The sequence below is a fragment of the Drosophila subobscura genome, chromosome O, assembly GCF_008121235.1.
Source record: "Drosophila subobscura isolate 14011-0131.10 chromosome O, UCBerk_Dsub_1.0, whole genome shotgun sequence".
NCBI classification, from domain to species: Eukaryota; Metazoa; Arthropoda; class Insecta; order Diptera; family Drosophilidae; genus Drosophila; species Drosophila subobscura.
Window position 1 is genome coordinate 25,581,431 of NC_048533.1, and position 26,793 is coordinate 25,608,223.

Genomic DNA, 26,793 nt, shown 5'->3' on the forward strand with positions numbered 1-26,793 from the left:
AGACGAACGACATCTTCCAAAAAGCAAAGCAAATCGAAAATCGTGACGGGAATGCATGAAAAGAGAGCCCAGAGATATACCAAACATACTCCAGATATTGCTGGTGCCCCTGGCGCTCCTCTTGCTCCTTCAACTGCTACCATTTATCCTTCAGGATCGCCTTAATTGCAGGCACACATTTGATTCAATCAAAAAACACACTCATTGATTTTGTGTCTTGATATTTTCCTTTCCTGCTTTTCCCTCTTGTTGGAAATTGACTTCTTCTTATAATTGAAATTGCTTTTACTTTCCTTTTTTTCTCTTTCACTCGGTTACCGTTTTTCCTTGGGAAATTTATTTAAAGCGCCAAGTATTTTCAATTAATTTCGCCAGCAGCGGCGGTTTTTTGGTTTTTGTGCCACCGCAAAACCAGCCGCAAAGAATTTTATTTATTTATATTGAGAGGCAAAGGCAGTGAGGAGGCCAAAGGCAGGGACTGGGGACAAAAAGAGGAGCAGATTGTGGGCCAACACCCAGTACCAGCCCCCCAGCAAAAGTGTCAACGAGAGAGGGAGGGAGATTTCCATGAGGCAAGGACTCCAGAGCCTCCTTTTTCCATCTTTTCATGTAGATTTTATTTGCGCCAAGCAGCCGCGAGTCAACAAACATAAGCACACACACACACACACAGCAGTGCACAGCATACAGTCTCCCCCATAAATATATGTACGGGCACACAAAAAGAAATTGAATTTTACATGTATTCTTAATATTTACCAAGCGACAGGCGGCTCCTCCCCGCCACAACAATACAAGTGTAGCAGGACGGACAACGAGGAGGCATGGGGCACGAGGCAGGAACTTGTGTTTGCCTTTGTGTTTGTGTGGCCCAAAGGCTCTGCCACAGTTTTTTGATGTACGAGTATGAGGGAATATCCTCTCGAGCTGTGAAAGGATACATTGAATCAATGATTAAGTTTGTTTTCATCTCAAAATGAAAGGGAAATCCAAGACTCGTAAACTTTTAATTGTTTGAAAAAGTCTTTGCGTTCCACGCGGAGCAAAAAAGTGTAAAGGATATTCACTGTCCTGCGTCTGTAGGAAGACAAAACCATATTGAATTTCATGTCTTGTTCGCTTTGTTTTCTTATTTTTTGTATCCTTGTTCTTGGGGTTCCTTGGGGTTTCGTCTGGAAAATATTTGTTAACGTTTTTTATGCAAATCAATGACGTTGCTGTTGTTGTTGTTGCTGTCTCACTCACCCGAAAAGCCGAAACGCCACGGAACGCAGCCACAGCCAAAGGAATTTATAATAAACATTTTTGACATGGCGACAGGACACACAGGACTTGACAGCCATAAAACATCAAAAAGTTATCGTCTCCATCCATCGCACATCGCCCATCCTCCAGCGCCATTTCCCTGGACTCCCAGCACCAGAACTCCGCCATTCGCCTTGGGGCAGGACATGTGTCCCCGCGCGGCAGCTCAAACGTTTCTTGTGTTTTCTTTTTATTCCTTTTCTTTTCTAAAATCAAGAATATTCAGGAATTACGTTTGTTTTTTTCGTCATCCTCCTCTCGCTTTCTTTTCGCTTTTCTTTCGCTTGATTCTTATTTTCATCATCAGGCAGGGAAATGCATAAAGTTTTTGCTGGAAAAGTTGCAAAGGGTCGCGACGCGCATCCAAAGGAAAACTGTGGGGGGTGTGGACACTGACTGCTACTGGAGACTGTGAAAGTTTTTCGCTCTGCTTTGCGCAGGGATTTTCTTGGGGTATTAGCATTGTTAGCCCCACATTTTGACTGTGTGTTATGCTTGATTTTGCTTTAACATCGCTCCCCTCTATAGCTTTCCCTTTGCTTGACTTTTCCTTTTTTTACTGGCGTGAAATTTGCCCGTTCTTTGCTCAAGGATTTGGTGGCAAAGGAGGGTTTGTGCGTGTGTGAGGGCAGCGGCGGCGGAGGAGATTTGTCAGCGAAAGTCAAAAAGGCTCGAGAATTTTTCCGTTTTGCGGTTTAGAGGCGAAACCAATTTGTAGATTTGAAAAGTTTCTCCATCTCAAACACTGTTAACAGGACACTTTGAATATTCCACTGAAGGATGGGAATAAAAGGGAATGGAAAATCTCTGGCTTTTCTTTTTTATGGAAAGACGAAGACAGCTGGAAAAGCTGAGAAGTTGACGGCGTTGGCAGCTGACAGAAGGCGAGAAGTTGCTTTTATTGGCCTCTGAGAGACTGAGAGAACGACCCTTAAAGCATAAGTTTTGCGGAGCAAAGCCATGATAAAGATGATAATCGAGGAGTGACCTTGCAACCCCGCCGTGTGCTGTGGCCATGGCTCGGCTATTGTCATCCAATTTCCATGCCGTATGGCGTTTGCTTTTGTCTTCTCATATCCCACATGCCACATGCCTCCTCTTTCGCCTACCTATAAGCATTCCTCATGGCTGTTCTTTGTCTTCGTTTAACCATGCCTCCTCGTTCACCTCTGTCTCGTCCCATGCCGCCTTGCCACCGTGCCACCTCTTTGTCTGGGCGTCCAATGCAAATATGGTACAATCCTCGATAAAAATCTATATAGAGAGCAGATTTCGCGCACCTTTGCAAGGACTTCTTGTCGCGTTTGCCTGGCATAATTCTTGTTTTACAACACGCCACAAGGATCCCAAGGATAATGCCATCGGATTGCCATGCCACATGGGCACATGTGGCACTCGTACTCGTACGTTTTGAAAGAGAATCAAAAGGAGGCAGAGCAGGGACGAGCGTTGATTTAAGATTCACCAAAACGATAAATTGCGGTAAAAGGTGTCTCTCATTCACCCAGGTAAACAGGGGTGGGGAGCGGTATGGGGGATCCTTTAGCGAGGCTAACCGAAATCTTTAGCTTTCGGAAAACATGATTTTTAACTGAAAGACAGAACTGAAAGGCCGAGCCGACAGGCATCGCAACATTTCCCCATTCATGTGTGAGTGTGTATTTTTGTTTGCACGGCAAATGAAATGAGATTTCCCAGAAGAGATAGAAAATATGCACACACACGCACAGTACGTTGTATCTGTATCTGTATCTGTGTGTGCATACCTCCATTCATGTGGTAGAATATACATAGAAGAGATTCTCAATTTGAATGCAAAAACATGTTGGATTATTATGATTTTCTTTCCATTCGTACTCGTTGCAAAAGGGGTTTTTCCTCTGCTGAATGTTGGCAGTGCCTGGATGTGGTGGCATGCCTCACTCCTGAGGTAACACACACGAATGTATGTATGTATCTTTCGTGTCTGTGTGTGCGACAAGTATTAAGTGCAATCAAAAGAAGATTTACAAGCATCATGAATGAAATATTTGCACCACATATGGCAGCCGCTTACAGATCTCTATATCCCCTGTCTCTCTGTCTCTGTGTGTGTGGGTATCTGTGTGTCGCTATCTGCATCTGCATCTGCGTGGAGTGTAGAGCGCTCGCTTGCGCATAAAAAAACCCATTTGACATGGTTGATATTTATGGTGGCATGAAGCAGCATCATACAGTCCCAACGACGCGTCGTGGCTAATAGAAAGCCATGAAGTTACCCCCATTCTGCGCACATGACAGGAGTATCTTTCCATCTTTCTATCTTGATCAGTCCAGAAGGTGAGCTTAATTATTGATTATGTCGCTGGCGAAAGGCAACAGGCCACCAGCCAGTCATCACCCGGGGGTCAACTCTGTGCCGTTCCCACAAGTGAAAGGATACCCACACATATGGGTGTGTGTGTGTGTGTCATGACTGTCAGCGTGCTAATAAATTTGTAGCTTCCATCTGTGAAAGCGTGGCGCTCTTGGCTTTTGGGCTCGTTTTTTTGCTTGCGAGTTTTTTGTTACAATTTTCCCAGGCATGACATTTGAGTAACCTTTCCCACAATTGTTTGCGCGCTTGTTGTGCACCAAATTGCATAGACAATTGTGCCACAAAATCCAGCCCGTACCCGTCCCCCAACCTACCTGAAACACACGACAACCAGCAGCTTGAGATGCAGATACGAGTAAGGCAGAGCTAGAGAAGAGTCACAGGGCAAAGCGACATGAGGAAGCTTCACAAAGGAGGAGGCTACACAGCTACAGATACAACTGCAGCTTCAACTATAACATAACATCATGTTCAGTTTCAGCTATAGCTTCAGCTTCAGTTTCAGCATTCAGTTTCAGCATTCGGCTTCCACTATTCAGTTGATTGGCAACTCTTGGTATCAGCTTTTGGCGTCGTCGTCGTCGTCTCATTCGCATATTCATGATGACACACATGCGCATGCATAACTAAGCAATCCATTGGTTGCCAGTGCTAGTGCCAGTGCCAGTACCGTTCCGCAGAGTACGCTTCCATGATTTAGCAATTGAGAAACACGATGAGGAGGCATGGAGCATGTATGTATATATGGGAGGCTTGGGAGGCATGAGGGGCAGGGCAGCAGCTTTATGAACTGATGCGACGATTAAGATGCGCCGCCATCTGGCTGGATTACATTGAATTGACTTTCGGGGGCCTTGTAATTGATGGCTTTCCAATGCACACGCCACACATACACACAGCAGGCGGCAGTTGGGGCAACCAATAGGTGGTAGGCTCTTGTGGTGTGGCAGCACCCGTAGGAGGAGGAGGTGTAGGAGCCAGTAGCTCTGATATTCCGCCTTGCCGTATTCCCCTTTGATGTAATACAATGCGCGCATCTCTCTCACTCTTTTGACACTCTCCAAAAATTAATGATCTGGCAAGCCGCAGCAGCAGCAGGAGCCGCAGCAACCAATGTATGCCCCATCGAGTGGTGCCTGCTCCCCCCTCCACTCCTACTCCTACTCCTGCTGGGAGTTAATAAGCGGGAGTCGGGCAGAGTGTGGAGCAAGAGTGCCGCTACAAGTACTCTCATGTACTCATGTGCTTGAGGCTCTTCGGGTTTTTCCGTTTAAGCTTTAACTTTTCCGCATTCTACTTCTTTAGATGAAGTTTTTGCCTCAATTGATTTCCTTTTAACAGATGTTTCACTTAATTGATAATCGATGAGGCATTAACAACAGATAGAAGGACTCCCGGGCATTCCTTTTCCTCGAAGCCAATTGGGATTTACAGCAATTTCCTCTTCTTCTAAGTCTGCTTTATCTGTATCTGTCCGCTTCTTCTGGTGCCAAAAGATATCTTCAGTCTTTCCATTTTGTGTCCAGTATTTATAGTTGAAACTTTAACCATTTAAACAATCGATTTGTGCCAAATAAAACCATTCTCTGTTGGGAAGTTTATCGAAAGCTAATGGCTTGGCTGATAGCTTCCCCCCCCCCAGAATGATTTTCCTGCTTCTTGGGAGCATAATTTACGCATCGTTGGAGCTGGAGTCCCAAATGTGGGTTGCATGTGGCATGTGAGAGGCTCATAAAGAGAGGCGCACACACACAACAAAATGTGACTATAAAAATCGATGCACAGCAGACACCAGACAGCAATACTTACAGGCAGTACAGGGTATGTGTGTGTCTGGTTGTTTGTATTTATGAGCAATTTGGCAGAGTACTTTAAAGTGTAAAGAGTCTTTGGGTGGGGGCGGGGTTGGCAGAACCCAAAAGGTGCGGTAAAAATGTAAAAATGGTGAAAAGCAAGGCAAACAAAACATTGCGCATACGCCGTGTGTTAATTTGCATTGTTATCAGACGCCGCCACTGCCACTGCGTGCGCTGCGGTTCGCTGATGCGCGTCTTGGGGCAGACATCCAGGGTAGGAAGTCCTGACAGTGGCAATGGCAACATCCACTTGCCGTATGCGTATTATGGACCAAGACCCAACGTTCTGTGCGATGTTTGTTTTTCCCCGTATGCCGCATACCGTACGCTGTATGCCGTATGCGTTATTAAATTTATTTGACTTGACGTGCGCACAGAAGGCAACATGAGAAGCGATAGAGAGGGCAAGGCGGAAGGAGGCAGGAGGGTTTATGCGGATGAGGAGGGTTATAGTGAGGATGGGGCAGGGTATAGGTACATGGCCAGATGGGAAAGGAAAGAAAGGAAAGGACATGGGATACCAGCCAACACAAACATCGACAGCAGCAGACAGGCAGACGAAAGTTGAGCTTAAGGTTTCGCCCAACCCACAGCGAGAGGGGAATAAATGTTAGACAGAGAACGAGAGGGAGAGAGAGAGAGAGAGAGAGAGAAAGGGAGCACTGCATGTGTGTGGGTTTCCATTTAATATTTAAATTGCTTGAGGTTAAAATATCTCATGTTTCCTCTTCTGGCAATTTATATTTTCAATTATTAATTCTGCTTTATTACATTACACATTTTCCTCTCATTTTTTCAAGCTTGAGTTCATCTTTCGAAAACACACACACATTCGCACATAGAAATGTCCCACAAATACAGACACAAACATGTGTTGGAAATTTCTGAAGGATTTGCCTCTAGATTCTATCTGTAATTTGCATTTCAAACAGAATTTTCAATTAAAATGTCAATACAACTTAGCCATACAATTCAAGAAATGAATACTCGTAAATTTCACTCGAAGTGCAAATGGGAAATGGAAATTCTAAATGTTCCAACAAAAAGCTTCTTAATTCAATTAATGTATGAAATATACTGCACAATGTTAAAACTTATGGAACAAGAAATATCATTTGCTGTTTTTTGGTTTGAAAAATATTACATCTAACTAAAACCCGTTTGCAGACCTTGTAATAGATTTTCTCCCTACCTTCTGCACACTGTAAAGTTTTTTCAAAAGTCTTAATGCAGTTACAAGCCTTGAATCAATAACTTTATTACTTTAGTAGCATTTATTTCTTGATTTCTGCTCTTTATTTGTATTCCTTTCATTTTGCCTGCCTTTAAAACTCTATAAGCTCACTGCACTTTGACTTTATTTCTATAAAATCAAATTTTATTTGTAATTTAAGATTGTTGAAGATGTTCTAACTTTGGCATTTTCATATTTATTTATTTTTGTTTATTTTCCCTAACATTCTTGTAACACACAATTAAAATATTTGATTGAAATTTCGCATTGCTTTTGATGAATGCAAGCAATTTTGCTTAGTTTTCCTTAGTTTCTTAGTTGAATAATCCGAATATGAAAAGGGAATATAGAGCTGCTGGATGCTGCTCCATTTAGATGTCCCTGATCTCCCTTTCATTCCCCGTCCCGTACCTTTCTTTCATTCTGACTTCCTGCTTTTCTGTGACTTTCTTTTATTCTCATTCCCCGCCCTGATGATACTACCTCCATATGTCCCCTATATATCCATCATACTCTGCTTTCCCCTTCTTTTTCGCAGTGTGTGTCCCTGGATGCGTATTAAAAACAAATAAATTTTATTCATGGCTGCGTGTCAAAGTTTTTGGGAAATATTTATATCATCGCCCGCTCTTCTCTTTTTGGGGGATTTATACTTTCACATTTTTCGATGAAAACTTTTTTCCCTGTTTTCCTGTTTTGTTGTATGCCACACACACACACATGTGCATTTTATATGCTTTATTTACGCATAACTTTTGTGCCGCGTAAACCACCACCGTGTCCCTGCAGTCTCCCTTCAACCGGTTGCCACAACAAAGTTGTGGGTGGCAAAGCCGCGGAAAATGCAGTTGCCACAGAAAATACACCGCCAACTCGGGGCAACAAACACATCTGCGTGGAAAAAAATGAATGTTTCATTCGTTATTTATGTATGAATTTCATTCATGGGTCATTCGAAGGATTCGTAGGTTCTTATTTTAAGCAGATTGTTCGCTAATTGCACAGTTCCCACAAATTACTGATTCTAAGCCGCTTAGACGGCTGTGCCTGCTCTCCCGTCCGCAGCTTTCTCTTTGTCACAAATTTCATATTAAAGCTCATCAAATGCTTATCTGCCATCAGCACCACTCCCGAAGGATCCACAGAAGGAAGTCCTGGCAACGCATTAACCAACACAAACACACAGGCACAGGCACACACTGAAGAAAAAAAAAAACGTAGCCTTAAATGTCACATAATCATATGGGTGCGTTTCAGTGTGTGGGATTGGGATCGGGAGTGCGAGTCCTGTGGGGAGTCGTGACAAATGATACATACAGGCCTCGTCCTCGCCCTCGACAGCATTTTAGCAGTTCATAGAACCATCATAAGTAAACGAGGTCCTTCTGCTGGCACTTCTCTCTGGCGCTGTGAGACCCCTGCTTACCCTCAGAGACCCCTGCGTTCCACACTCTGATTTTTGCTGTATTTTTCATTAGGCGCGAAATATATTAAACAGACGACAGGCGGTTGAAATTATTATCCTGAATCTGGCTGCCTGGCGGTGGCGATGATAACATATTACACATACGCCGCAGCGTTGCCTCATCATTTCTGTTATTATTTTTTTTCTGCTTAAGCATCGCTTTAGCCGCCCCCGTGTGTGGCACTCTCGATGGCTGTGGCTGTGGCACTGGCACCACTCCACTCGTCAAAAGCTGTTGTGATTGTCAGTTGCGTTGCTAAGCCGTCACGCAGAGGATTCCACGAGGAGGTTTCACGAGCATAACAATTGTTTACTCCACTCCATGAGCCATGTGTATGGGCCCCATGCCCCACGGCAGTTTATTATATTTGTAATATGTATTATGACATTTCTTTTATAGGGTTTTTCTCCTCTCTCTCACACTCTTGGCCAATGATTTGTCGATATATGGAATGCGTTAAGAGCGAAAAGAGAGAAAGTGGAAATAAAAACCAAACTTATGGGACACACACACGGCCTGCGCTAGGCGTTCCTTCCCTCCTTCGCGCTCGTTAGCCCTGGCTAGGGCCTGCAGGATGTGGGCGTAATTGCGTTTCTATGTTTGCTATTTGTAGGCCTTCATGTGTTCATTTCCGCACGCAAATAAAAACAGGATAAACATCGGGCGCATAGAGAGCCTCGAAGGACGAACACACACAACTTTTGAACTTTTTCTCTTTTGCGCAAATGATCCTAGAAAATAAATATACTTTTTATGAAACCCAAGCAGGCACACATCGCCACCCCGAAAATCCTTTGGAATTGAAAAAGGGGTGTTGACAAATCCTTCGTCCTTGGGCGTAGATCCTGCCGGACCTGCGGCACTTCATAAAACGTAATCCTGGGCCATAGCGCTACGCTTATGACAAACATAATCATTAAGCCATTATTATTATTACACTTATGCCAGTGGGTCTGAGTCGGGGCTTGGGTGTGGTCTTCTCTTTTTCGCCCACATGCCCATAAATTACTGCAGGAAAGGAGTAAGGCAGAGGAGGTCCTGCTGCCAACTGAAGCAATATTCAATGATTTACGGTCCATATTCCGATTGCCAACGCGAAAAGAAGAACCGGAGGCGTCGTTGTCGCTGTCCTTCTCGTTCTCGTGCTCATGCTCGTCCTTCGTTGCTGCTGCGTTTTTATCGATAAACAACTTGAAATGAAATGCAATGCAATTCAAAATGCGAAAGGAAGCTACCGGAGGACCTTCCTGGACCTTCCTGCAGTGGAGTGCGTGTGTCCTCTGGCAACTGTGGCATGGGGCATGGTGCATGGGGCAAGGAACGAAAGATGAGGCTGTCTGTTTGTCGATATTGGAAATCTGATTTTATGGATTTTTATTTCGTTTGATTTGATTGATTGATTTTCAATTGCTCCGACGGCCACCCACCCATCCAGTAACCCATGCAGCAACCTATCCAGTAACCCATGCAGCAACCCATCCTTCACTCTCGCTCCCTTTATTTATCGTTCCTCCTTTTTCATCCTCTTTTTTAATAATAATAACTTTTTACCCTGCTGGTGCCTTCGAGTCGATGAGGACCTCTTCCACTTATTCCCTTTCATCCCAGGACTTTCGCACTCTCTCTCCTGCAGATTGTTGTTTGTCTTTCATTCCCTTTGCGGTGTGTGGCAAGGACTAGCAGGACTAACAGGTCTCTCTGGGGTTACCTTATTTTTGATTTTTATGAAATATTTATGCCCTGGTCTTTGGTCAACAGAAAAATTGATTTACTCCTTCCTCCCCTTCTCCTTCGTTCCCATTTCCTCCTGTCTCCGCTGTCACGCCCATTCGTCTGGACAGACTGTCGAGAAACAATTACCGCTACGCCCCCTAGAACCCCCAACCCCTGTCGTACAGGTGGGGCGTACACAGGTGAACAGGTGCTGACATGTGTCATGTGACATGGTGTCCACTGTGGCTGCAGGCGGGGAGAAAACAATAAATATTTAATCATTTATATAAACACAACATTTCATTAATTTTTATGCCACACATTCAACTCCCTTTATGCGTCCCTCTGCAGTCTCTATGCGCTGCAATATTCTTGTTAATTAATCGCCCATGCCCGCAACGGCATTTCCATATCCTTTGTGTAAAATGATTGGTAAATGCAGCAAGCAATTAAATACTTAATGCCCCCTAAAGTGAAAAGTTAAAAAGGCACAGGAGAGCGTCAGAGCGATACAATGCCATTGAACGTGATGGCACATGCAATCAGGAAAAAAGATGCCCAAAAGAGGATGGGATAGAGACAAAAAGAATGCAAAACTGAAATAGCCAAAGGAATAGCCATGGAAACGGAACAAAAAGAGACAAAGCCAGGGACTGACATGCACAAAAAAAGAGACATCAAAAGCGGCATAGAAACAAGCAGTTGTTGTTGCAGCAACTAGAGCCAGAGATAAGAGGCTGCTGCCTGGTGGCATTGTTAAACAGCAACAGCAGACAGACAGACAGCAGAACATTGCAGGACAATTATCGTTATATTAATGGAGTGTCCCGCCACCTCCTGCCAACAATAAAAGATGACAATAATTATAATAATAATGATAATAATATTAATAATGATAAGAACAATAATGATAGTGTGCGACAAACACTTGCAATCCTGCATATTTCATTTCGTTTATTATCAAAAATGCTTTCAATTGGCTTTAAGCCAATTAATTTTCATAATGACCCGATGGCCAGCACGCATTCCATTTACCATTTACCAATTTTCAATCATAATTTTAATTAACAGCCACACAGGCGATAAAGAGAGAGTGGTGCTTCAAAGCACTCGACACACAGCCCACGTTTAACTTTTGCTAATCCTCATTTTTGGAATCCCATCATATAATATCGTATATCCTTGCATTTGACACTCGAATTGTTCTGCGTGGCTATTAAAAACATCATTTTTTATCAGTAAGAGCAGCAGAGGAGTGCCTGCCACATGCCACAGTGAACACACATGACACACGCAGCACACGGAACGACAGTCATCCGTCAGTTGGTTAACTCGATGTGCGGGAATGGGCGCGCTCTATGGCGCTTAAGTGCTTGTTTGAGGTTTACTCGCAGTGTGACCATAATCTGCCACAGACACTTACACAAACACACTGGCAGAGAGGGAGTGAGAGGGAGAGGGAGAGAGAGAGAGAGAGTGGGGCAAACAACGTCAACAGATAAATAAACAGCCAACAGAGACAGAGACAGGGACAGCCTTCACGAGTGGGAGAGGGAGCAATGTCCCTGGCATATCCTCTGATTAATGATGTTGCGACAATAATTAATTATATGCCTGCACCAAAAGCCCAAGCAGGGGCAAAAAAAGATGGTTAAAAGTGTGCAAACAGCGGGGGGCAGTCGGGCAGGCACAACAGGCAATGTTTTAGTGTGCTTGCCACAAGTATTTCATTTCATTTGCGCGGCATTTTACAGGGCTAAGACCACTAAAGCCGCTAAATGTGGCCTAAGCCCATGTCAAAATGTATTAGACTCGGATTGTTATCTACGGAGTAACCTTTTTTAGGGCAGGGCAGCCTTGATGCCTGCTGCTAGCTACAGCAATTAAACTGCAATTTAAGTTATTTTTGCATGTCCTTTTGCTTCAGCATTCCTTGCGCTTGTTTTGCCGCGTTCATTGCCACGGTGCTTTTGCTGCTTTGACTGTGTACGTGTTTGTGTGTGGCATGATTTAGACATTTCAATTTGCATGTGTTAACATGCAATGCAAAAAGGATTCGATTCTTATCGCGCTAGCATACGCCACAAGCCAAAGGCCACAGCCAGATCCTGGCCAGAACCGAACACCCCCCAGCCCAGCCAGCGCTTTGCTACTTTCTTTCTTTCTTTTTCTCTTGTTTTCGCCATTTCTTCCATTGCCACATTGCGGGAGTTTTGCTTTTGAGTTGAGGTTTATTATGTGGCGCTCCATGCACATGCCACACACCACACACAAGCCACCTACAACACACACACACACAGACGTGCTCTGGCCTTACCTTCAACGCCGCAATGTGGAAATTTGAATATCCTGCGGTAATTTCCACTATTTTTAGTACTTTGTTGCCCTTTTGAACTGTCATTACTGTGGCTTCTGCGGGGGGCGACGAGAGAAACAGGAATAACATTAAGAGGCGCAAAGAGCGGTGAGGGTTTGGCGGTGTCTCTGGAAACTCTCATGTTCGTTTGTATGTGTGGAAAAGGGTTAAGTGACTGCCACTTGCTGTGGGGCGCATCTTTTGTGTGGCATTCATTTCTTTTTTGCCTCTGCCCTCACGAGCATTTGCATGAGAATAAAAGTTACTTTTTATGCAGAACCTCCGCAGAACTTTGCCAACTCTTACGGGCAAAACTCTGATCTCTCTGTCAGTTCCATCATTTCTGGCTCTCGCTTAAGCGCTCTTGACTTGCTCTTCATCTCCCCTCATCTAATCACCAATTAGAGGGCCATTCGTTGATTGAGAAATTAGCCAAGTTAGTGTCTCCCCCAACCATAGGCCATTCGTCCTGGACTTATGACCAGGGCATTAAAACCATTCTGAAGCCATTCTGTCAGCGGACATGGCCCAAAAAGGGAGCATCTCCGTGCGTGACAATTGCTCGTGAACAGCGGAGGGGAGGGAAACGCTTGTGGCAGCTGCCTCATGTGTGTGTGTGTGTGTGTGTGTTTGCTCATGTGTGCACCCTAATGTGGGCTGTTAACTAACAAATTTCCCGCGCCTTACCTAATCATGTCCCGTTTTTAGCGAGCTGATGAGAAAATTGGTTAAATTAAGGCTGGGTCAACCGCAGCGTCGCGACTCAATCGAACGAGCAGCAAACGGAAAACGGGAAACGGGGAGCGGAGTGGAGCCATTAACCTGGGAAATCGGTTAAAGCCACACACAAAATTGGCACGTTAAAGCGTCTATAAAATGCATGTGTAAACAAGGCAGAAACTCGTGTCCAATTATGGCCAACACACACACAGACACACCACACACACTCACATGATGGCGAAAGAGTGCCAGCAGCAGAAGCAGCCAAAAGCAAACTTTTATCTAAACAAACAGCTCGTTGGGTATGGGTCCGAAAAGCTGGACAGAGCGATGAGCAGAGGGCCAGAGGGCCAGAACCACAATGACGGACAGGAGCCACAGTCAGAGCCATGGCCAAGAGCGGTTGTGGCCCATCGAGGCGCGGCGGCATGCTAAAAATAAATGAAGACATTAGCGACGCTCAAATGACATGTTATCGACTTTGAGGGCAAACGACGCCGCCGCCATGGCGGTGGGGCTCCAGCGAGGTCGGACACCGCAATTACCGTTAGCTCACACACACACACACACATGTGAGCGCGTCTCTGGGATCGTAAACAAAAAAGCGGCAATAATGGAGGTAACCTTTTCGGCCAGGGCAGGTACTGCGTTTGCTTTTCAGCATGCTTTTTTTTTAAGCCCTCATTTTGGCGCGCTTGAGATTCTTGCGAATGATATAGGAACATGCAAACTTCCGCCGGAAGTGCAGGCGTGCGACAGAGACAGGGAGAGAGTAAGGGAGAGAGCAGCACCACACCGACATGGAAAACCCATTAACACACACATACCAGAAAGAACGAGTGCGAGAGGCAGAGGAAGTGTTGGTGATTTTTTTGCTCCTGCCTCGCCTTTTCTCTCCCTCTCTCCCAGTGCGTCTTAGCAGTAAAGGGTGGGCATTCATGCACTCGTTTTTCATGTGCTTGGCGATAAATTTTCATTTCGTTGAGCTGCGCTTTTTCGCCGCAATCAGTTTTTCGAATGGAGGCAACATAAATATTTTACCAACCAGACATCCATTCTGACAGACACCCAGACGGAGAGACTAACAACCAGATCGACAGATAGACAGACGGACAGAGAGACAGACAATCATTCCCTTAGACAACGGAGAATGTGCTGGCTCTTTGGCTGTCTGGGCGCAAAAGGCCACCACATAAAGTTACAAAAGTTGCGGCGGCGAAGCTATTTTGAAATGCAAATTACCATGTACGGGAATGCTCCTTGGTCGCCTTGTCGTCTTTGGGTACCTTTCCCTTGCACAGTGATGCCGTGAACATTGCTCCTTCTACTGCAGTCTGCTGCTACCTCCTGCTGGCTGGCACTCAATCAACCCACACGAGCCCATCAATTAAAGGTCATTTACATGTCAATGCAGTCGGGCGAACGCCCTGCAAAACAAAATAAAACACAAACCGCAAAAGTTTTGCACCCCAGCCACAAACTAAACTCCCCAGTAATTGAAGCATTTAGCCCACGTCATTCTTCAGATTTGTAGCGCTCCTCGTTCCTTGCCAAGCCAGGTGCTTGGCGGTTTTGTGAGAAAGAAAGGGGGTTACCTGAAGAATGGAAATGGTTCTTTAGAAAGGAACCACACCCGCTTACGATGGGTGAGTTTTCTTTATAGACAAAAGGCAGGAAACTGAAAAGGGCTTTCAACTAGAATAAAGTTGTAGCTAAGATATTCCAATAACTAAATATTTCTATCAAATAAACATAAGCGATTTAATTGTGTATTCCACTATGAGGCCTGAACAAAACTTGACGGTGAAGTCACACACTAACAGCTCTCTTCATTCTCTCTCCTCAACTGTAATGAACAGAGAAGTAAGTTTATTGGCGCACCCTCCATTGCCTACGCCCCTGCCCCAAAGGGCATTTACATGTGCATTACATGGCCCCAGTGGCTCCTTGCCACACTTTTTCTCGGTGGTGGTGCAAGTGCAAAAGACCTTTTGTTACCAAATTGCATTTGCTGTTGCCAAATACTTTGCAGTTTTGTAATTTTTACTGCGTTTTGTAATTTGTTAAGTGCAGGGCTGCGAGGCATACACTTTTTTGTGCCTTTTTTTGGCATTTACAATTTTTACGTTTTTATGGGAATTGAGTTATTAAAGCCATGAGATGGGAAATTGTGCATTAAATCCATTGACTAGAAGAAACCCTTTCGGGTTGAAGCCTCTAGTGCGGTGAACACAATCACACAGCGGTATCTGTGGTGGAGGAAACTGTGGGGGAAACAGTGGAGCCTTTTGTTTCGTCAACTGGTGCTTCCGCGACATAGCCCATTGCCACCCTCCGCCGACACTTCCTCGCTTAAGCCCATACAAACACGCCCACAAATGCGATTACGAGTACGATTGCGAGTGCTGTGGTCCCTCTTTCTCTGTTGATTTGCATTTTCGACATTGTTTGGGCTGCTGCTGCCACACGCCTCCACTCGCAGCGACAGGCCCTTGCGCTTCCTTTCCATTTGGCCAGCAATTTATGTGTTGCATTGTTTATGACAGATTTATCGCAAGTTAATGACATGCGACCGACCAACAGACGGACCGACTGACCGCTGATTTATATGACCAGCACACAAATATGCCAGCAAAATGATGGACAAACAGAACAGAACAGAACAGAACAAACAGAGCAGAAGCAACAGCAAGCGGACAACAAACCCAAACAGAGTGACAGATCCACGCGGACAGCCAAAAGGGACAGCACACAGTGGGCGGAGGCTAATGAGGGCACACCTGAGGATCGAAGAGGAAGGAAATTCCATTAAGAGAAATGAAAAAGATGTAGAATGGAGGACGCATGAAATCATTTTCGCATTTACACACAGTTCACACTACTTCCATCTCTCTATCTCTCTCTCTTTCTCTTTTTCTCTCTCTTTTAACCTGCTTTTCCGTGTCCTGCGTCGCCGTCGCTGTGTTGCTCCGCTGTGGGCTCTGCAATTTTAATAATGAGAAATTGTCAGCGCATAAAATGAAGTCCAGACAACGACAGCTGACACAACACAAAATCCACAACAGCAGCCGCCAATGTCCCTTAGTGTCACTCCACCCCCCACGAAAACTTTTCCACGGACCATTGTCATTCCCCCAACGCCATTTCGAACGCCACCTTTTTGTTGGCGTTAATTTAAAGCTTTTGCACATTTACGCGTCAGCTGGCCATCTCTTGCTGTTTGTTACTGTTCTTACCGTTGTTTCTCTTATATAATGAGTGCGCGGCCAAGTCCTTACTTCGCTCTTCTTCGTCATCAGCGCCTGAACTTCCTCTCCCCACCCCAAGCCAGGCCAATTTTTATATGCCAGAGTCAGCGTTCAACTTTTTGTTGATTGCAAAAAACAAAATGGAAAATGGAAAAAAGAGAACAAAGATGAAGACAGGCAAAAGTTACAAGTATTCTTTTTGGTATCCTTCCAAAGGGTATAAGAAGAAGATGAAGGGCATAAGTCACAAAAGTTGGGAAATGACAAAAGGAAGCATTTGTGATCAAAGAATTAATGATATGCATACGATTCAGGAAAGGCTGTAGATTTATTAGAACAAAACTTGGTACTTTTGATAGAAAATTGCATTACTTTGGAAGATAATCTAATAAAACTTCTCGGATATATTTCTGCAAGAGTATCTCCACATACGGCCTCCTCTTTCTTAATTTTCTCTTACTTTATTCTTAGGTATTTTTATGTGTGGTAGTGGGCCAAAAAACATTTCAAGGTTTAATAAAGAAAGAACTTGGCTTACATTTTAGCTTTCTTATTGTTGGTATGAATAAGTCAAAAGGTCAAGTGAAATTTACTTGCGAGATACGAGACTTCAACATATGGATAAAGCCGTACTCGTTTCACTGATTTCCTTGTATTTTGCACGCGAATATGATCCTTTTGCGTGCCGTGGCACTGAGAAATGGCCAAAAGCCAACTGGAATGTACATTTTTTTGGGGTCAGTCATATATTTCAATTAAGGCCGGGAGCATGCAAAGCGAATAAAGTATTTTCGGTGGCAGGCGATGCGAAATCCGAGCCTCGGGCTCATCGTGTGTTAATACTAATAAAAAATGATTTATGCGAAGTACGAGAAATTCTTCAGACGACTTCCCAGGGAACTTTGTTGCGGTTAATGCGTGCGACTCAACTTCCTGGCAGGCAGGCAGGCAGTCAGGGCTTGGCAGACCTGGCGGGTAGTCGACTTTCTACACCACACAAAGGTAATTAACACGATGCAGCCAACAGAGGCAGCCAGAGCCAGCCCGAGCCACCATAGAGCCCCTAAAGAGCCACTAGAACCGCTGGAACCACTAGAACCGCCAACACGAAGAATGAAGCACCAGGAACAATGCATAAATCAACTCTTGCTGGTTCAATGCGCTTGCTGTGTGTGGCAGAGTGGCAGTGGCAGTGGCAGTGGCAGTAGCCGTGTGGCAACTTGATTAGAAAAGAAAACCAAAAGGCGAGGGAGGGTTGGAGAAAAGGAAAAGCAGAACAAGAACTAGTTTTCTTTTACCTTTAATATAATGGGAAATCGAAGCCGCAACAAACGGTAAAAGGCAGCAGCAGCCACAAAGAACTATGGCTCTAATGAGCAGAGAGGAAGAGGAATAAGACGAGATGAGACGAGAAGAGTGGAGAAGAGTAGAGAAGAAGCCGCATAAAGTGCCGCACGAACAGTGCCGACTGGAAACCAAAGCAGGGCACACTGTGAAATGAATCTGCTGCTGTTGCAACAGTTAAAAGGCTTTGTTTTCGACCAGGCCAAGGCGCACCGAAGCGCAAATTATGTACATATGCCCATGAAACATGTGTAAAATGGTGTAAAAGATACACACACAAAAAACTTCAACTAAAAGGTTTTTTTTTTTGCAATTGAAGTAATTACAATTTGAAAGCGAACAAAGACTGCTGCAAACATATCCGCCAGATGCATTCTAATGTGCGGAACAAAAGCAGAAATTGCTGAAAAAACTCATACAAAAGAAATGGGCATAGAGATGGGGTAGAGTCAAGCTGAGTGGGAGCCAGAATAAAGACAGAGTATGAGGCACAGTGGAGTGGAACAGAAGCTGTATGTTGCATGAATGAAAACCCATGAAAAGAGAGGGAGAGACAGACCCAAATACGTATACAAATAAATTAGCAACTAAACAGAAAAAAGCTTAAAAAAACGCAAAACAAAAGCCAAATGAGATGCCTGCAGGGGAGCTGCAATGTAATTATGTAAAAAAAATGCAGGGCGCGTGCATCCATAAGATACAAACACACACATATACACAGAGATGCAGTGCTCTATGGAGTGCCGCCGCTCGAGAACGGAAAATGAGGATGGGGGATGCATCTGAAAAACACATTTGCACATTTCATTATTAAACAAAAAGAGAAGATAGAATGTTGGTGCACTGCATGGTGATAGGATGGGAGTGTTGTGGGGGGAGTGGCACTGTGGCAGGCAATAAAAATTATGCATGCCATACTTTTATTAACATCCATTGAAAGCTGCCTTGCCATGCATTGAAAGGAGCCCTAAGCGCAGCGCTCATTATGCTCAACAGGGCGGCCCCCATGTCTATTAAAATTAAAATGCGCTCCACTCGGTAGGGTCTTCTCTTCTTTTTTTAGCATACGAGTAGAACCAAAACTGCCACACAAAAGTCATAAAAGAGAGTCACAGGCAGGGCAGAGAGAGTGAGAGAGAGAGAGAGAGGCGGAGACGTAACTGGTCTGCCACTTCAGTGATTTTCAATATGAAAATGCAACCAGACAGAGCTGACAGACAGGCAGACAAACAGACAAACAGACTGACAGTGAGAAGGAGAGGGAGTTGTTTGAGCTGAATGCATGTTACCGCATGCTTGGCTGAATACGAATGCAGGCAACACACATAATGGGGCAACAAAGACAGCAACAACAGCAACAAGGGATTGCGGTTTTTGGCCTATGCAAATTAGCAGATATTTCCATACATACATACATATATCTGTGTGGTCAGAAAGCAGAAACAGCGAGAGGCGTACTTCCAGCTTATAGCAGATTAACTGCTGCAATATTAAGGAACTTACATGTTTGAAAAGATATTCCATCTATAGATGAAAGAGGTAAAGTGTGGATAGTTGGCCGGCCAGAACATTCACGTGATTCCACAAACATTCTCGAGCTCTGGAGATACACCAGAAAGACATCCCACAGCATATGGGAGATGGACAGAAAAGTGTGGTCCGAAGATAAGGTTAATTGAGGGAGCTCTCAGAATATGCAAAGAGAAAAGGGAGGGAAAAGGAAAACCTAGAGAGAGCTGCAGTACATGAGCTATGCAATGTGAAGAATCTAAAAACATTTTTTGGAGAGAAAGAGAACAGATATCCATTGGAAATGAATAGAGGAACAGAAACAGGCAGAAGTTCCTAAACATTCTAAAGGTATCTGAACATGCATGAGGAGAAGTGGCATGCAGCTAACTAGCTTAGAAAATGAAGACTTCAAAGTCGGATCTGCAGAGAAAGAGCATGAGAAAAGGTGGTGAAGTTGCTCCATTCCGAATGCCAAAAGTTAATATCTATTAAACATGCAATAAGAGATTGGTTAACATAGAGAAATCAATGTCAAAAACAGACCACACATCAAAATTTTATATTCATTCAATTATGTGCCTCATGTACATTGCCACTGCCACATAAAAAGCAGCAATTTGCTTACGAATTCCTGAAGAGTTGTTCAGAGTTTAGATAACTGGCAATTTGCATATGCGTCCGACCAGCAATTAGACATTTTTCGGTAGTGGATTTGGACTTGGACTTTCAAAGAAATATGAGAATACACACAACGGCTAGACAGACAGGCTGGGCTGAGAACCCTCAGCTGAGAGACGAGAACTGATGAATTTAGTGAGGAAAGAGCTGGACATGCATATAAAATAAACAAAAACAAATACAAAAGATACACAGATACAAAAAGATGCTTGGCTTATTTATGACCAGGCCCGAAAAATATATTCAAATATGTAAATTTAGGCAAAGTTTATTTTGCCCTTTTTACATTTTTGTAATCAAATTACAAGACTTTACCTAACCCAGGGTCCTGGTCCTGGTCCTGAAATGTCCTCCATTGACCCCCAAGAGATCTTCAGACCAGAGGCAGCCTCAAAACTGAATTTGTTATTTATTTGCTATGTGGGGCTTTGTTCTTAATTATTTTCTTGAATAAATAGAAACAGTTTTGCAATAAAAGCAGATTGTCTGTCTCTCCACTGAATTGTTTTCTTGTTTGATTCGATTGCTTGGAAATCCTCAACAGTAGCAGAAAATTGAATAAAATTATATTTCCAGCATTTGAATATGTATGTGGACACAAGTGGGGTGGGAAGCGAACGTACTATTATTTTAGCATAGTTTTCCCATCCTGCCATCCATCTCTGGCTCATCTCAAGCGTGTCGTCGGATGTTTTCCGGCTAGAGATGAACGTTTTTTCCTCTTCTCGGGCCTTTTGTGTCATTGATGCTGACACGACCTGCAGTTATCCAGCACTGTTCTGAAAAGCACATCTCCATTTGCAACACTTACACTCAGTCGTCGCTGTCTGCTTTTCAGCGCACTTGACTTGCAAATTGTTTTGCGGTGATGTCTGTGATGGTGATGGTGATGTTGATGGCTTGCATTGCAAATTCTAAGTACGAGTAACAGCGGAGCTTAATTAAATTAAGCGTACACGCCCCTTTGGTGCAGGCATGGCGAAGGGTGGAGCAGGACTCATGAATAGGCATTAGGTATGCGTTAAAATTTAAGTGGCTTACACACACGTGTCATGTATACACCACTTGAGGCTCCACCAGCACCAGCACCAGCAGCCCCCACCGCAGGGAAACAGTCGGGACAGACAGACAGACCGACATGGGTTGTTTGCTACTTTTGCATATGTATGACATAATTAGTGTCATAATGACAGCCCAACCCCCCAGTCACCCACACACACCCACACACACGCGTGTGCATACAGGCACTTGTCTGGCTAAAAAGTTGAAAAGTCGCTGAAGAAATGGCACGGACGGGGCCGTCTATGCCACGCCCCGGCCTGCGACACTCATTTGAAATGCTAATCAGCCATGCCCCACACCCCCACACCCCACACTCCTCACCCGACTCTTGTTTTGTGGCACCATCAACTAATTTGCATATTTTTCACGGTTTTTTGTTGCAGTAAATTACTTAAAAATACATTAAAAATGTACAAAAAGCTGCAACGTCAGTAGAAGAAAGCGGAACATTGCAGAAGCAAGGCAGCAGGAAAAAAAGGAGTCAAGGATTCTAGTTATTCTTTCCATTCAGCAGCAGCAGAGGCTCGACAGGCGAAAGGTAAGTGAAAATAAATATTATGACGGGGCTCTCTGCTTATGAATATTCATTAAAAATTATAATTTATTCAACCAACGAAAGGCAGTAACAAAAAATGCATTTGGCATCCAATTATTTATATTTCATTACGTATTAAATATTACACAAAACTCCGTTTTGAGCTTCGTTTTCATTTAATCTGATATGTTTTCTTTTTTTTCTGTATGTTTGCGTTTTTCTGCGGCTGTCTGTTTAATTGAGCAAGGAACGAATGGGGAGAAACATAAATAAATTGCATTAAATAAATATGTTTTAGCGGCGAGTAGTTGTAAGGGTCGCAAAGGGCCCCGGAAACGGGGCACAAAAAAAACAAAGCAAACAGAAAAAAAGAACGACAGAAATGGAAACCGCAATTATTTTTCATAAATGTGCAACGCGCTCGCTCTCCTAAAAGAATATGACACGAGCAAAATGTATGGCAACAGGATGCACAGTCGTACACACATGACGCTTCTAACACTTGTACATTTTTTAAGCGAACTTCCCAAAGAGTTCATAACTTTTATCACTCACTGTCAGCCGCACACACATTTCGAATTTGATATACCTTTCATGTTGGCATGTGATGATTTTGACATGCAGATATGTGAGCTTTTGGCTATGAACTATTATTTAATCATCATCAGGGACCGTCCAACACATGATGAACAATCGATTCCTTGAGGTCAATCGATGTCAGTCTTTCATAAAGAAAAACTTGTTTATTTCTATGAAAGTCGATCAAGTGTTAGCTTCCTGCAATAGATAACTTTTGCACCTGAATGCCATCAGATAGTTGCATATTCCAGGGTATCGCACTCCAGAAGCCATTCCCCTTTTCTGGTTTTCATTGTTTTATTGCCACTTCTGCTGGCAACGCCTCGCTTTGCACTCTTCGCGGATGCAAAATGCGAAAATGCATTGTGACAGGCACTCGTTTTTTTATGTTGTTCAAAAATGTCAACAGTAGGGGCATGAAAAAGGGAGCAAGCACACTAGCAGTATATGCCACAAACACTTTGTCGTGGCTGTTGCATAAGGAAAAACACTTTTTAAATATTTTCTGGCGGCACTTTTATGGGCGTCTAAAACAAATGCCACAAAAAGTAGCACTAAAAAAGGGCTGAAAAGGCTTTATTGTAGTTGTGGTGGTGGCGCTGCACCAACTATTAATATACTTCTGTGGTGCAGTCAGGCACACACATACACACACTCATACGAGTGAGTGCTATGCCCCAAGCTGTATGCAACACTCTGGCAATACATGTGGCTGTGTGTATGTATGAATGTATCTATCTTTATGCCTTTTTTTGTGCGTTTTGTTGCTTGCAACTGCTGCATATAGCATATATAGCAATCCACAACCAGACAAATTATGCACTAAGAGTACAACCCTGCATCACAGCATCCCTGCGGCTCAAAGAGCTAAAGAATTTAATTAAATTTTGCACAAAGTTAGCAGCGGCGGCAATGAAAAAACAGAAAACCCAAAAAACCGAAGCCGAAAAAACGCTTAAACGTTCTGAAATGGTTTTCAATTTGACGCGCTCCCAGAACCGTACTCCATACTCGTATGTGGCTCTCGTTTGCCAAGCTGTAGAGCCCACTTAATTGGTTTTGGCAGTGACCAGTGACGCCGCCAAACCGGTAACCGGTGACCCCGACCGATCCCGGAAAACCCTGGCAACCCCTCCGACTGGGGTCAGGCTAACCGCAAATTAAAATGAAAGCATTTCAGGCTCTGTACTCCAAATGCCACCCACAAGAATAAGCAAAGGCAAAACCCTATGCAATATTTAAATTGCATTTGGAAATGGCACTGAAAGTGCTGCCTGGCACTGGGAGCCTGTGAGCCTGGGAAACTGGCATTGACCCATAGACAACCAACAACAGAGAAATAACAGTGTTCATCGGATTATTTGACTTTATGCAAATTGATTGCATAAATAAATAATTTATTATTAAAGAACGAGGCAATAATTTGCCAATTTAAATGCACAATTAGTTTAATTGATGCCACGTCAGCCCCAAAAACGGCTGAAAAAAAAAACAAAGCTAAATGTGGAGTGCATAGACTAAGTGCTACCTGGTACTCAGGCAGAAGTCGGTGGGTATGTACTCGCTATGGATTTTTCTGTTTAAATTTCAGTAACTTAAAAGCTTAGAATCAGAAAGAACAGATAACGCTTTCTGCTGGCTGTCATGTTTACGTTCCATGCATACCCCAATTATCCTTTTGCATACCGCGTATAAAATAGGAGAATTCCACTCCACTCCCACTGCATTCCATGTCAATAAAACCAAAAACCACATGGAGCATTGACCTCCAGCGTCTATGTACGAGTATTTGTCAAATAAATAATAAAATGTTTATTTGGAAAAACGCCATGGCACATGCCATGTTGACAGTCGGGCGATGGCCAATGCATAATTATGCAAAATACAGCAAAAGCAACTGAAAATAAATAAAATAAATGAGATAAAACTTTAAACAAGCGACTGCAATTAAAATTAAAAATTAACCAAAAAAGTTAAACTGAAAAGCAAAAATTAACACCCTCACAGGCACCAGTGCACTGGTTCATGCCCCAATGCACACACACATGACAGAGTCGCAGCCCCAGCGTTGGGTTAAAGCTCATTAAATTTGCATTTGCATATAAAATTGCATAGTTTTCAACACCTCTGCCGCCCAGGGACTAGGGTTTGGGTTTGGTCTTGGGCTCCTAACCCCAACGGCAGACCGACCCTTGTTGGCCAGAAAATATTTTAACGAAAAACCAATTAATGCAGCAGAGCGAGAGAGCTAGCGAGCGAGCGAGCGAGTGTGCAAGCGACTGCTGCTCCTGCAACTGAAATATTTTCCCCCGGAAAATATGTGCACATTATGTAAATATACGACAATTTTATGCGTATTACCAGGAAATTATTTTTGGTTGGTTTTCAAGTGTCGCCACTGCGGCCAGGGCCAGCTTTTCCGCCCCACATTTTCCGCAACTCTCTGTCCTAGGGCTTCGGCTGGAATTTCTAGCCAACAATTATGCTAAATATTTGGTTGATAGAGATTGGATGTACATATGTGTGTGTGTGTGTGTGGGTAATAATTGTCGGTCTAAATATTAAAGCATAATTAAAGGGGAAATTAACAGCCGTAACATGTGACAGAGGCAAATGCATAATGATGTAATTAGCTATGTTCAATTTTGAATTATATAAAAGATGAAAGACAAAAGATTAAACTGTTAGTGCTGGATACCTGGGATAAATAACTATAATTTAAAGCAACCATAAGCTTCAGAAACATGGCCTTCCTTTAATTTTCCAGCTTGTCTTCGTGTACGCCAATCCCATTATACATATTGAACCTTCAATCCGTTGCTCAACAGCTCTCGCCAGATTATTTCATGCTCACGCACACACTTTTCCCTCTTATCCCTCATCATCAATCCCACTTGTTTATTCATTTTCTTGATGCAATATTCCATGGTCCGTTCATTGAGTGGGGAGTGGGGGATGCGGGTGCGGGTTCTGGACACAAACGTAGCGCATAAAGTGCACTTTACGAATTCTCGCATTTTTATGACAAGATTTCAGCATTTCATTTGTGTGCCAAAAGGCCAGCAGGCCCCCACTGCACTGCCCCCTATCCTCGTCCCTCTTGCCACACCTCTATTAAGGTTGTAACAAATTTTTTTATTTACTTTCTTTTATTCGTACTTTGATTTAATGGCCATAAAAATGCAAACAACGGCAAAAACTGAAAGTGTCCAGAAGCAAATGGTAAGGTGGGGAGGGTAGGGTGGTACGCGCGTGCATAAAAATCGGAAGGCATGCTGTGAATTTTAATACTCGGTACCACTCGGCGTATACATAATGTTTTTACTTTCAGCTCGGGCGCCATTTTGATTTTTCGCTTGCTACCAGTAATGGCGCCTATTGTTGTTGTTTTTGTTGTTGTTGTTGTTCTTCCTGTAATGGGGAGACTCCACGAGTTGACTTTCCCTTCCACTTTTTCTCTTTTATTTGCAATTGAAACATGAAATTGCATTTATTGTGTGGGAACAATGCAAATAAATGCACGCAGAGGACCCCAGACACCAGGCGGAGGACCTTTGGAATATTTCTTTATGACGCCAAAAAGTATGCAGCGATTTTTGATTTATCACTGCAGGACCCCAGTGTGCGAGTGTGTGTTTCAGAGCGTGTGCGAATGCGTGTGCGATGCCATATAAATACTTGTGTGCATAAATTGAAATGAAGTGCCAGGGCACTTTTGTGAACATTTCCCCAGAAATTTTAATCTTTATTTATCGCCGCTGTGGTCGGTCAGTCGTTCGGTCGTTCGCTCCATCCATGGTGCTCATCCCTTTCAGTCTGCTCGGCAATTGGCGAATTTATGTTAAGCAGTGGATCCCCACTGGAAAAGCTATGATAAATGTTAATGTCTCTATAAATGCGCACATATTTCAGCACATATTCGAGAGATTTTTAAATGTTAATCAAAGCCCCGCCAGATTCCGTCAATATTTATGCATTTTTAATGCCCAAAGAATCCAAAAGGGCCACATAAAATAAAACCCTAACGAAAATTGACCTTAAAACAATAAATAACCCGAAAATCAAATAAAGTGAAACGAAAATTCATATAAATATAAGCCAAAATCGGTTCGATGCGGATGTGGCGACTGCATGTCCCGAATATTTTACAGTTTTACATATAAATATTGGAACTGGGATTAAATCCTGTCACAGATAAGAGCACTCGAACGGAAATACTCATATGTACACGAAAAAACACACACCAATACTTATTCGAACTAATTTACCGGATAGCTGTCTACTGAAACCAATTCCAAAAAACTAATCAGAGTGATTTACTCGCCGCGCATCTGCTTTTTGTCTGCGGAAAAAACTTGGAAAACTTTGTCGACGCCATGTCTAAGAACACAACTGGCGCCAAGCCAAATGCGCTAATGTCTCTTAATTATCGCCGGAGACTGAGATGCAACTTTGGGTGTTTTTCTGTGTTCTTAATAGTACCGACCGAAAGCTGCCAAAAATGATGGCATGCCACCATATTGAGCCCCTAGAGCAACAGTAGGAACAACAAACAATAACAAAACCAACAAAATCGTGGGCATTTATTTATAACAAGCGCAAAATGTTCACAATTAGCGCTATATATGGGGCTGGGCTCTAGAATCTGTGTAGGATGGGAGGGCACAACGAATCGTCCTCTTTTGCCACCATAATCATGGAGAGGCATACCATTTAAGGCCCCAGAGTGCACAGCAGACGAAAACAACTTTAAACGTGACTCACATTTAAACAACAAGCAGAACTAAAGCATAGCACAATCGAAAGAACAAAAGAAGGGATTCGGATTG

At 43.5% G+C, this 26,793-nt stretch overlaps 1 protein-coding gene across 2 annotated transcripts in view; it reads left to right on the plus strand.

The window, feature by feature from the left end:
• Nucleotides 1–26,793, plus strand: part of LOC117896380 (protein toll) — a 48,135-nt gene that overhangs the window by 9,009 nt on the left and 12,333 nt on the right. For both annotated transcript variants that reach the window (XM_034804661.1, XM_034804662.1), the window contains exon 2: nt 21,234–21,388. The gene's annotated coding sequence lies outside the window, so the exon portion shown is untranslated. The remainder of the gene's footprint in view (nt 1–21,233; nt 21,389–26,793) is intronic.